At 48.3% G+C, this 11,907-nt stretch overlaps 1 long non-coding RNA gene across 1 annotated transcript; it reads left to right on the top strand.

Moving 5' to 3' along the window:
• Positions 1-676: 676 nt before the first annotated feature.
• Positions 677-8,980, top strand: LOC123286959 (uncharacterized). The gene is made up of 2 exons (XR_006529787.2): positions 677-1,548; positions 2,229-8,980. It is a non-coding gene; the product is annotated as an uncharacterized lncRNA (long non-coding RNA).
• The last annotated feature ends 2,927 nt before the right edge of the window (positions 8,981-11,907 follow it).

The following is an 11,907-nucleotide window of genomic DNA, read 5'->3' as shown; positions in this document are numbered from 1 at the left end:
GCCGGAGAGCCACAGCATTGGGAAATACCCATTGCTGCTAACATGGAAAGAGCAATGGTCAAGCCCACCTCGGGGGTCCAGGAACCCCAAGGATCCTGGGGACGTTGAGCAAGTCATTTTCTTGCTGCATGTTGGACATTGAAGCCACCAGCCCTTAAGTTAGCTTCCAGAACTCCCTTGGTCTGGATAACTGCAATATCCTCCTAAAGGAAATGTCCATCTTACTTCTCTCCCCTTCCCAACCATCCTACAGTCTTGTTAGCCTGCCTCCAGCAGAGCTCTGACTCTATCGCTCTGCTGCTTAAAGCTTTCCGCAACTTCCCACTGCACGTCCGCCCTTGTGATTGAGGCCATCTGGGCTATTTGGGCAGTAGGATGGCAGATCTGCGGGTGGTCACAGCAAACGACCATCTCCCAGTCTTCATCCTCCCCCTCATTGTGCAGTGCTCAATATCATCAACTGTTTCTTCTTTCTTGAAACTTCATCTTTGGTTTCTGTGACATTTCACCTCCTGGTTATTCTCTCCTCAAAATACTCCAACAAGTTTTTCTCCTCCCCTAAATGTAAATGTTCCCAATAATTTGCTCTTGGTTTTTTCTCTCTCTCTCTTTCTCTCTCTCACTCCCTTTCTCCCTCTCTCTCTTTTCTTCCCTCCCTCCTTCTCTCTCTCTTTCCTCTTCTTGTGGCTAAAAGTCCTTACCTCTTTGTGGGCAATTACCCAATCTACCCCTCCCAGAGCCCCCACCTTCCTATCCAAAATCCTGCTGGACATCATCACAGGATGATCCTCAAGTCACTCACACTCAGAATGGCCCCGTCTACACACACTACTTTCAAACTTCTCCTTCTCCTTGTTTCTAAATTTCTGGGACTTGTACCCCCGTATCTTCCAGGCATCCAGACTGGAACTTCATCTCTGACCTTTCATATGGCTTTGCTCCCCAAGTCCAAAGAGGAAAAAGTTCAGTTTGCTATTTATTCATTCACTCATTCATTCCACAAACATGCACTGAGCAGCTACCGTGTACCACACACTGTAGGGGGTAGGAATACAGCAATTCAAAGTGAAGCAAACCAGACAAAGATACTTTCCATCATGAAATATAAATTCCAGTAGAGGCAAACAAACAATAAACATATAAATAAGTAAAATGTATGTTATGTTAAATGTTGATGAAACCCGTGAAATAAAGGGACGCAGAGGAAGGATACGGTGGTGTGGGAGGGTGCAATTCTAGAGTGGGTCAGGGTAAAGATCTCACAGGGGTGAGACAGTGAGCCGTGTGGCTACTTGGGGAAGAGCATTTGGGGACAGAGGAACAGCAAATACAAAGGCCGTAAGCAGGATTGGGAAATGAGATCAAGGCCCTTTTGGAATATACTAACACTGAGTCATCTGTTGGACATCCAGTGGAGAGACCAAGTGGAAAGTGGAACACAGACATTCAGGGAGAAGTCTGGGTTGGGGATACCAACTGAAGTGCCATCAGCATGTCGATGGAATTTAAAGCTATGAGACTGAAAAGGAGGGGCCCAAGGACAGGAAGGTGAGATGATCGGGAAAGGAGGAGTGGCCAGAGAGGTGGGAAGAAACCCAGGAGCCAGTGGTGTCCCAGAGGCTGGGAGAGGAGAGTCTAGTGATGAAAGCGGGGACACCAAGGGTGTCAAATACTGCTGGCAGGTCAGCAAGATGAGGCCTGAGAAGTGAGCACTGGAACTATCCATGAGGATGTCACTGGTGACCTCAATAGGAGAGGTTTTGGTGGAATTGCGGTGGCAAATGCCTGCCTAGAGCAGGCTCAGGGAGAGGAGGGGAGGAGCGGGGGACAGCAGGGGCTCCCTACCTGCTCAGGCGTCGGTACTCTCCTCTCCAGTCCCACTGGCCCTCCATCTTACTTGTCTCAGTAACTTCGGCCAAAGTTATGACGATAACCTCTGACAGCACATCCCACTTTCTTCCTCTCCCAGTTCCCAATCCAGTTTGCACACAGCTTCAACTATAGCCAACTCTAATCACCGCATTCCCCTGCAGAAATCCTTCAAAGGCTGCCAGTGTCGACCGATGAAAATCTAAACTCCTCAGCCGGGCATCCCAGGGCACTCACGATCAGACTCCTGACTCACTTTCCCTCCATTCCCCTAGCGTCCCTCAAACAGACCATGCCCCGGCCACACACACCCTTGCGTTCCTACCTTGTTCCTTGGCTCACACTGTGCTCTCTACTAGGAGTGACCACCCACGAGGCCAAGTCTCCCACAATTCAGAGTCCATCTTGGATGTCACCTCATCCGTGAAGACTTTCCTGATTCCTCTCACCAAATGAAGTTCCTTCCCTCCTCTGAACCTACGGGACTTCTGCCTCTTGGGGTTATTGGTATAATTGTCTCCTTTCCATACATCACCATAAACAACCTGGAAGCACAGGGTTACATCAGTGTTCCCCGTACCGTGTACCTTGGATGCTCCATAAAGCTACATTAAAGGGAACTGAATAGGTGCCTGGGGCAGGGGTTCGAAGCTGCTGGTGACAGTGAGCTTGGAGGTTGTCTGTGGATTTCAGTTTTGAGGATCTCGCTGTTTCCTGCCTCTGTCCGCTCCTGAGTAATAAACGTTGACTGGCCTCACGAGCATCTTCCACCTCATGACCCTGATGAGGGACCTAGTTGATTGTCTGTAAGAAACTCATTTGGGGTCTCTGGCAAGAGAACAAGAGAGGAAATAAGGAGATAGCCAACAAAAGACAGCTGAACTACAGAAAATGATGTGCTAAGAGTCATGCCACCTAGGCCCGCATGTTTTGGCTCTTGCCAACTCTCCTTGTTGCCTAAAAAATAGCAAAAGAACACATTGCCTTTTTCACTCTGCTTCTCATCCTTTCAGACACAATTTTCAAGCCTCATAGTATCAGCCACTCTTTAGTTCCCAGGAGATGGCATTTTCCCTGGAGGCCTTCAGGCATCTGCCACACTAGGCTGTCTGTGCAGAGGCATCTGGCAAACGATTTCCAGTGGCTGCTCAGCGATCTCCTTTAGGCGCTGACCAAGGGCATGGGTAAGAATCCTTTGTGTTTGGAAAAGGAGGTGGTCCCGGAGGAGGCACGCCTGCTCTGCCTCTGGGTGTGGGGGTGAGAAGCTGCAAATGAGAATTACAGCTTCCACATGGGATCGTCACAGCTCAGAATGACAGGACAATTTCAGGAACTCACAAACTGGCTTCCCTAAGATCCCATGCAGAGACAGCACCCAGGAAGTATGGAAACGAAAGTTGGAAAATGGCGACTGGTGGGCCACAACTTGATTGCCCGTGAAATTTATTTGGTTGTCCCAGGGTTATTTTAATAGGAAAATTTCACCCAGAAATCAAGTTTTCCAATTTCTCTTGAAAAATTAGAAGACCTGGCATCAATCAATGGGAGCTGAATAGAGACTGCCCTCTTTAGATGGGGCACAAAACTTCCAGTTTGCCACACTCCCCTCTACTCCCTATTGTGGCTTATCTGGCCCATTCACTCATTATCCATCTGGCCCAGAAATTAATTTTACAAACCCTATCTTGAAGGTCATAGAGAGTCAGGGAATGTCTCAGAGAGCAAGAAAAACAGGTACAGTTTCCTCTACAAGAAAGCATTCATTCATTCAAGAAACACTAATTGACTGTTATTGGCACCAAGCATTGTGCTAGATGCTGAGGACACAAAATGAAAATCAGGGTCTTTGCCCTTAGGATTTTAATCTGGTGGTGAGGCAGAGGAAAAAGCCAACAATCAGAGCAAAATGTACTACAGATCCACAATCTGAAACTCTTGGGGGCAGTTGTATTTCAGAATGCAGAATGTTTTTTGCATTTTAGAAAAGTACTGTGTTATATACGCCATACATTCTGTAACAGTGCCGGCAGTCTGGGGCAGCACACTGTCAGCAAACCCATTAATGTTTCTATAGCAAAGCATATGAATACCCACACTAAGTGGAATAAAGACTACAAACAGCAAGTCAGTTCAGGTCAGGTTTTTGCCATTAGGTGAGGTGTTTGCCCCAAATGAGATTGCTTCACATTCATAAAAAATGGATTTTGGAATGGCAGATAAGGGCTCATGCCCCTGCCTAGAGGTCCAGGTCTGCCAAAAGTCAGGGAGAGAAGGTTTCCTGGAGGAGATAGCACTTGAGCTGAAACTCGAAAGATCAAGAAGAGGGAGAACCTTCCAGCACAGACCAGACGAGCCATGTGCAAAGACTCAAGCAGCCCACGGGCCCACTACAGCCAGTCCCGAGGGAAGCAGCATCCTGCTGCCGGGCAGCGGGCACAGGCAGTGCTGACCACCTGTGTCCAATTCACCTGGGGACACGTGATGAAAACCAGAAACCCTGGGCCCTCCCCGACAGCCTCTCAGGGAATGAAGCCCTGCAAACTCCGCTGGAGCAAGCTCTCCAGGAGATTCTTATTCACGCTGGAGTCTGAGAACCACTGATTTCATCGAAACACCCTGTGCGCCAGGCAGTGTTCTAAGCTGCTTTAGAATTCTACACAAACGTGACCCACCTAGCAACCTTACTGGGTAGGTGCATTATCATTCTCATTTGTAAGAGACCGACTCAGTGGTCTGGTTTCAGAGTTCGTGCTTTTAACCAAATGCTGCCTGTCACTGGTTCAGGCATCCAAAGCTGGAGACTCCCTCCATCTGCAGCCACAGCAGACCGGGGCTTTGGCCACCCGGAGTGCTGAGGAAGCGGCCCTGAAGGTGCAGATGGTGCCCTGTGCCCCCACCCATAGGGACCAGACCATGCACAGAGCAGTTCTCAGGCAAGGAGGGGAGTTTGCTCTTTCACCCCTGGGGGATGGAAGCCACAGAGAGAAGTTGACCAGTTTGCGATAAGCCTTTGGCCTTGGGGTTCAAAGCCCATGTCACTCTACTTTTTATCTGTGTTGTTGATATCTGTTTCAATAGCTTCTGTTTGACGAGATGGAGCCAGAAAGCTGGGACAGGGGGTTGGAGTCAGCTGACCGGATGGTCAAGCCTGGTGAGCAGTTTGCCCTCTTCTTGTGTCAATTCCAAAAGGCAGGGTTTGGAAATAAAGTCAACAGAGAGCTTTTCTTCATCTCCACATAAACAGCCATTCGGCAGTGTTTGGAGAGAGTTGCGCAATGCTGAAGGAAGCTGAGTCAGGGGAAACATCGGCTTTGACTTGTAAATTTCTGAAGCCGGCTTTGGTTTCCATGTTTCTAGCAGCACACCTACAGCTCACATCAAAAAGAAAATGCTCCAGGCTTGTGTGTATCCCTCTCTCCATTCCCATCCACCCCACCATGGAATTACCACAGGCATCAGGGAATCTTCTAGAACATTCTACCTTCTCCCTTTACACTGTGTATCTGTCATTGATGCACCAACCATCACCAAAACCTCTCTTTGATGGCCCCAGAGTTCGTGCTCATGGGCACCTGCTCTCTAGCTTAGGTCACTTCAGAGAGGACTGGAATCACACATGAAGCAAGAAAAATAGCCAAATGCCAGGGGCAGGCATAGCAACCATCTACTTAGAGAATTTTAAAAATAGAGAGAGAACATTAGACATTATTCGCTCCAAACCCCTTGCTTTACAAATGAGGAAACTAAGGCTCCAAGAGGGAAGGTTTCTTGACCAAAGTACCAGTTAGCAGCAAACGGGGTAAACCAGTGCCCCCTCACCCCAAGCCCAGTGGATTGGATTTTTCCACCACAATATTTGGCCTCTTATCATTTGTTCCGAGTTCGTATTCTCAGTCATCCATCCAGCCTGTTACTTATTCTCTCTGGAGTATTTTCTATGACCCAAGTGATGGGCTGGACCCTGGGGATGAACTGATGACAAGACCTGTCCTTTCCTTCAAGGGGCTCCCATAGAACTCTGCATGGTTTCTCCCTCCTTCCTCCCTACTCCTTTCAGAAACAGTATTGGGTGTGATGTCACCCGCAACCAATTAAAGCAGAATTTCTGGGGCTGAGGTCCCTACGTTGATATTTTTTAAATCTCCCCAAGCGAACTGAATTATGTAGCCAAAGTTTAGAAGCACAACTTGAGATCACAGCTTTGGGGAAGTCAGGGACCCCGGTTCTACCTCATTTGGCTCCTTGGAGCCTCTCTCCTGGCTGCAGAGGAAGACAGCAGGGGTATCAGAGCACCGTCACAACTGTCAGACTCCCTCACCTGTCACCTGCGCAAAAAGGAGGCCAGTGCATCCGCCCAGCAAAACCTCTGGGGCCTGAGGCCACTAAAATGAAAAGAATGACTTCCCGCCATAAGCAGCTCTAAAGGAAAAGACCAAAACAGCTGAAAAAGCAGCTGGAATTTAAAACGTGCACGGAGCAGATATGGCAGGGCCAGCTCAGGGGAACTGCTTTTCTCTTAAAGGGACTCAAGTCAAGAGCTCACAATGGGCCCTGCCGTTCTGTTTAATTGACCCGGGAAATGTGTGATGTGCTGTCAGAAAGCACAGGCCAGCTTCCTGCAAAATCGCTGAAAACATTCATGACAGTCAAAGGTATGAAATAAATTAGTGAAGGAGTGGGCTTCTGGTAAGATCCTTGCTCTCTCCCTGAATGCAATCTGTCATTCCAAATGACTCACACAGCGACAAGGAAGACTAAAAATATTCAAGCATGACATTTGCATCTATTAAATAGTCATTTTGTCGCACATGGATGGAAATTGGGTTTTCTAAAGGTTACCGAGAATTATCTGCCTCTGCTGCTGGGTATTTGTGGCTTCAAAATGAACTCAAGTGCGGAGGACGCTCAGATGGGCTCAGTGGGCCTCAGAATCGAGTCTTTCATTCATTTACTAGCAGCAGCCATAAGATTCAAGTATGTGACAGTAGAGGGAGAAGTGCCTGGTGGAGGAAGCTGCCCCCGGCCCGCCCCAGGGAGGCAACTGAGCAGAGGGTGGCCAGGCGCCCTGCTGTCTGAGCCACGGGTGCTGCTGCTGTATTGCAAACTCTGGAAAGCAACTGACTTTTCTTTGCTTCTCTTAAATAGACATCAGGTTTTCTTCTAGGTGCTTAAGGTGAGTCAGCTTGTGCTGTGGCTTCTCGGATGGTGTCACCCGGGACAGATGAGTGAATTCAGAGCCCCTCATTCTACAAATCAGACCTAGAGTGTGTCTTCCCCTGGTCCATTTCCCAAACCAAGGCTGGGCCACGGCTGGCCCTCACCCTCTGCAGTAAGACCTGCTAAGGGACATGGGGCAGAGGAGCCAGCACTTGACTCAACGGGAACCAGCAGGAGGATTTCTGCCCCCAAGATGCAGAGGGAGGAGGAAGTCCCTAACCGGACAAGAGCAAGGCAGTTGGAAGAAATGCCCTGTCTGGAGGACTCTGCTTCCCCAGGTGTCCTGGGCAGAGTGAAGAGAACGTCCCCCCGCGTCCCCACTGAGATAGCCGAGTTCAGATCACCGGCCGGGGTGAGCAGTCTGGCTTTGGGGCACGCCGCTTCTGGTGCCGAAAGAGTTTGAGTTCCAAGACAGGACAGCAGTCTTCAAGAGGCAGAGGCTGTGTTCAGACTATGAAAGTTCTGGAAGTGCGCTCTGAAGAATTTACCCACAGATGGACTCAAACCAGACATGTGGCCTGAGAGCTGCAGGGAGGTGCCTGGCAGCATCGTTTGAACTTGCCGAAGACTGAACGGACTGGGAACGGTTTAAACAAACGATACTCTGCTCTTACAATGGACGTGCGGGCAGCCAGAAGGAGTTGAGAAGGCTCAACCCACAGAGTGTAAACATAAAATTTCTTTGTTGCCCCCAAATCGCTGCTCTCAACTGGCCTCTGTATAATCTCCCTTTCCTGTCCCTTACTGCCAACTTGGGCAGAGTTTGCAACTTTCCAGTATTGAAATGTGTCCAATTCTCTGTAAAACTCCAACCTCTTTAATGATTCAACCCCATCCCCACTGGCTGGGAGGGGTGGTGTGGCCTAGTTCTAGGATCTCCCCTCCTCCCCCTCTTCTGATATGCGGGGCGGGGAGAAGCCATGTGGCAGAGTCCGCTCATTGTCTGGGGGGTGGTCCGTGGCACGGGGTCCTGGTCTCCACTCCAATGAGGAAGGGGTCTGTGAGGATCCTGGTGGTCTCTGAGTAGGCGGTGGGTGTGCCTTTATGGGAGTGGTGTTCAGTTTCACTCTAAGTCTTCTGTCACTGGAGACCTGCCAGAGAAGGCTACCGTGTCTCCTGGTGGTCCAGACTGGAAGGTGCAAGCCCGCCTCTAGGCATCCCTTGGCCCAGCCCTCTTTCATCTTTTCTGTGCCTTACAGTGAAGTTCAGGGAAAGCTCAGGGGGATCCTCTTGGCACCCACTGAGGCCTGGGGAATTGGGATGTAAGGTCTGTCCTCCTTTTCTTCCCAGACCTAACACCCTACACCCCACAGGTCCCTTATACCTGCTGGCACAGGCTCCCAGGGGTATCCAGCCTCTGTGTGCACACGGCTGCGGGGAGCATGTCAAGCTGTCTCCAGCACTCTCTCACCACGTACTTCCATGGCACGTCCTCACATGGGCCCTCAGTTCTGTGGCTCAGAAAGCAATGGGCTGGAAAACAAGATACTTTTCTTTTCCAGTGTGGCTTCACAAGTGACTTGGGGATCCCTTTGCCCATCTACCTTCTTGGCCTGGGGTAGGAGGTGGGCAGGAAGCATTTGAGGAGGAAGGGAAGTAATGTCTCACCAGAAGCACTGCGCACCCCACAAACTGACCCTTCACTTCCTCCCAGCCCAGTGCTCACCCCACATACACCAGGGTCAGGTGGGGTGGGTTGGTGGTTCCTCTGAGGAGGTGCCGCAGGCTGGTCAAACTCTCCTTTGAATGCCCAGACACCTAGCAGCTTTAGTTTACAGCTTTGGCCATTGGTTGGAATTCCAGAACAATGGGAAAAGTCCCACACAACATCCTATCACTTAGCCCAGAAAAGAGTAAAGAGGCTTTCCGTATACCGACACAAAATGATCTCAAAGATATATCGTGAAATAAAGGCAAAGTTCAGAACACTAAACATTACGGCCCCAATTTGTATTTATTTTCAAGTAATTTTATTGGGATTATAATGGCTTATCACATTGTGTAATTTCAAGTCTACATTATTGTTTATCAATTCCTGAATACACTTCATCATGCTCAGCCCCAGTACCCAATCTGTATTTAAAAGGCGGTTATAATATATGTATGTGTGTCTGTGTTCATAGTCTGTACAAGAAACTAATAACAATGGTTGCTTTGGGAATGGAGCCTGGGGTCCCTCTTTTCCCTGGAGGCCTCTATGAATGGTTCACAGCAGGTCCGCAATTAGAGGTAACGACCACCCCCAGGCTGGAAAGGGAGAGAGAAGGGCAAATTACATGTGCCTTTATGTCCACTTAGCAAAAGTAAGTCATGAGCAAAGTCGTGAGGAGATGAGTGTGGCCAGTATGTGGGTGTGTACCAGCGAGAAGTGGGCGTTGGTGCCGGCAAAAGGAGAATCACATGCTACTTTTATAAAAATAAATTTCCTCATCATGCAAGACCAGCTTCTGAAGAGGATGAGAGGCAGCTTGCAATAAAAGGTACCAGTGATTTCGTATCCTTAAAAACAGAGGAGAAGGAACAAGAGCCAATGGAAAAATGGAGAGACGGAGAAACGATTGCATCTAGAACTTTGGACACAAATTTAGCTCTCATACTCACATCCAAATTACTTGGTCGTATGCTGTCTCATTTAAACATCAGCCACTACAGGAGGGACTGTTACGAGCCCTACTTTGTGGGGTGAGAAAGCTGCCTTGGTCATGTCTCACAGCCAGGCAGTGTGGTAGAGGGGGACCAGACAATTTTTTTTCTAATTCTGAGTGTGATTCTTTCTCCCACGCACATTCCATTAGTCTCTTGCCCTGAAGGGATTAATAAGAGTATTATCAAAAGCTGACGTTTATTGGTGCCACTGGATGCCACGTACCTATATAGTAAGCCCTTCCCGACTTACGTGCATTGTCTCAATCTATCCTCTCACTAACATTGTATATTCCCTTTTATAATTTCAATTTCGAACCATAGTAATATAACACCAGCTCCAAAAGATAAGTTTAAGAAATCTTACCAGATTTGCTGCCTGGTCTTTTCGCATTTCTGTTTCACTGCCGCAACTATGACCAATTAGTCCATATTGAAGTGCTAGAGGATTAATGGGCAAACACTCAGTTAAGATATTGGAATTTGATCAGGGGCCTTTGGGGATGAAGCCTTAGCTGAGGGGTCTCTACCACTCCCAAAACCCAAGGCACCCATCCTCCTTCTCATGGCAACCGCCACAAGCAGTTTCCCAGATGTCCTTCCAGACAAATAAGGACATAGTTATTTTCCTCCTCATTTTTACTGAAATGGAAATAGGTTATATGAGCTGCTGAGCAGCCTGCTTTCTTTACTTAATAAAACTTTGAGGGTATTCTAAGAGTTTTTAGAGAACAGTAGATCTTTAAGATTCTTTCATTCGTGTGTTAAACACACACACATACATTTCACATTATTTTAATGGCCGCAGAATATTTCACTCTCTGAATATACCTTATGTTATTTGACCTCTGCCTTTCCAATAGATTATTTGGTATGTTTTTTAATCTTTTGCTATATAAGCAATACTGCAGTTTTGCACACATCTGTAGGATAAATTCCTAAAAGTGGAATTGTGTGTCAAGAGGAGCATTTGTAATTTTGATAGGTGTTACCAAATTGCCTTGCAATTTGTACTGATCAACACTCTCAGCAGCAATAGGTTGCTTCCTGTTCTTCACGCTCTTGCCAACACTATGTAAAGGTAATAATTTTTTACAATGGGCAAGAGGCAAGAAGGTCGCCAGCGTGGGATAATTAGACCCTGTGTGGTGTCCCGTGGGGGCTGGTAGGGCCTGGGGAGAAGCTTAAAGGCGCTGGATGTTGCCCAGGCTGCCACAAGGGATGTGAGGAGCTCTGAGACCAGCTCCGCCCACTCTCAGTCCTGCCAAGAGTGGGGCCCACAGATATGCCCCATAACCCACAATAACATTGAGGCTGGTGCCAAGACTTCTCTGCATCTCGTCAAGGGGAGGTAAAATCCAAGCGTGTGACAGAATCCCAAATGCTCAAAGGCAGTTGCTCAAGTTTGCTGATCTTCATGCACAGGTGGCCTCTTGACTGTCTGGCATACAGCACATGCGGGGCTGGTGATAATTAGTTCTCGCTCTCTGGGCAGAGATCTGGTTTCTCCAAGATCGTGAAGTCTCAGAGAGGAAGACTTCATCTTTGCCTACACTTTTCCCTCATTATCCCCTGCCAAGGTGATTAATTGGAGCTTCCAGTTGTGGCCTTTGACCATTGTCTTCTGGTCTTCCAGTCAGCAGAAAACAGGCTCCTCTTTAGCTTTCTGACTGGCCACTATCCTTGTTCAGCATCAGGCAACCTTCCACCTCAAGTTCACTACACTTCTTTGGGGCTCAGATACCAGTGTGAAATGTTAGGGGCTAAAACTGCCTCCCTCCCCATCACCTGCATTTTTCTATTGGCCTCTCCTGAGGGACAGACAGAGATATGACCTGTCTTCCCAGCAGGGAATGAATGGGCTGTCAGCAACTAAGGGATCCTGGTGCATCTTGATCTTCTCTGTGATAAATTCTCCCTGCTCAACTTGGCTGGAAATGTACAGCCACCCCATGTGACTGACAATCATGGGAGGAGAAGAGGAGAAAGGGAAGCTATGAAGCAGAGGATGGGAAACAGAATATACTTGCCATGGAGTAACTGAATCAGAAAACCCTAATGTCAGAGCTTCAAGGGGATTATGTTGACCAGCCTCTTAGTTTTATCAGTGAGAAAACTGAGGCCAAGCAGGAAGGATAACTCGTCACAAAGCAAAGTCACCATGATCCAGAGCCAATC

This window comes from Equus asinus, chromosome 7 (assembly GCF_041296235.1).
Source record: "Equus asinus isolate D_3611 breed Donkey chromosome 7, EquAss-T2T_v2, whole genome shotgun sequence".
Lineage (NCBI taxonomy): Eukaryota > Metazoa > Chordata > Mammalia > Perissodactyla > Equidae > Equus > Equus asinus.
Note: the sequence above shows the minus strand (reverse complement) of the source record. Positions and strands in the feature narration are given on the sequence as shown.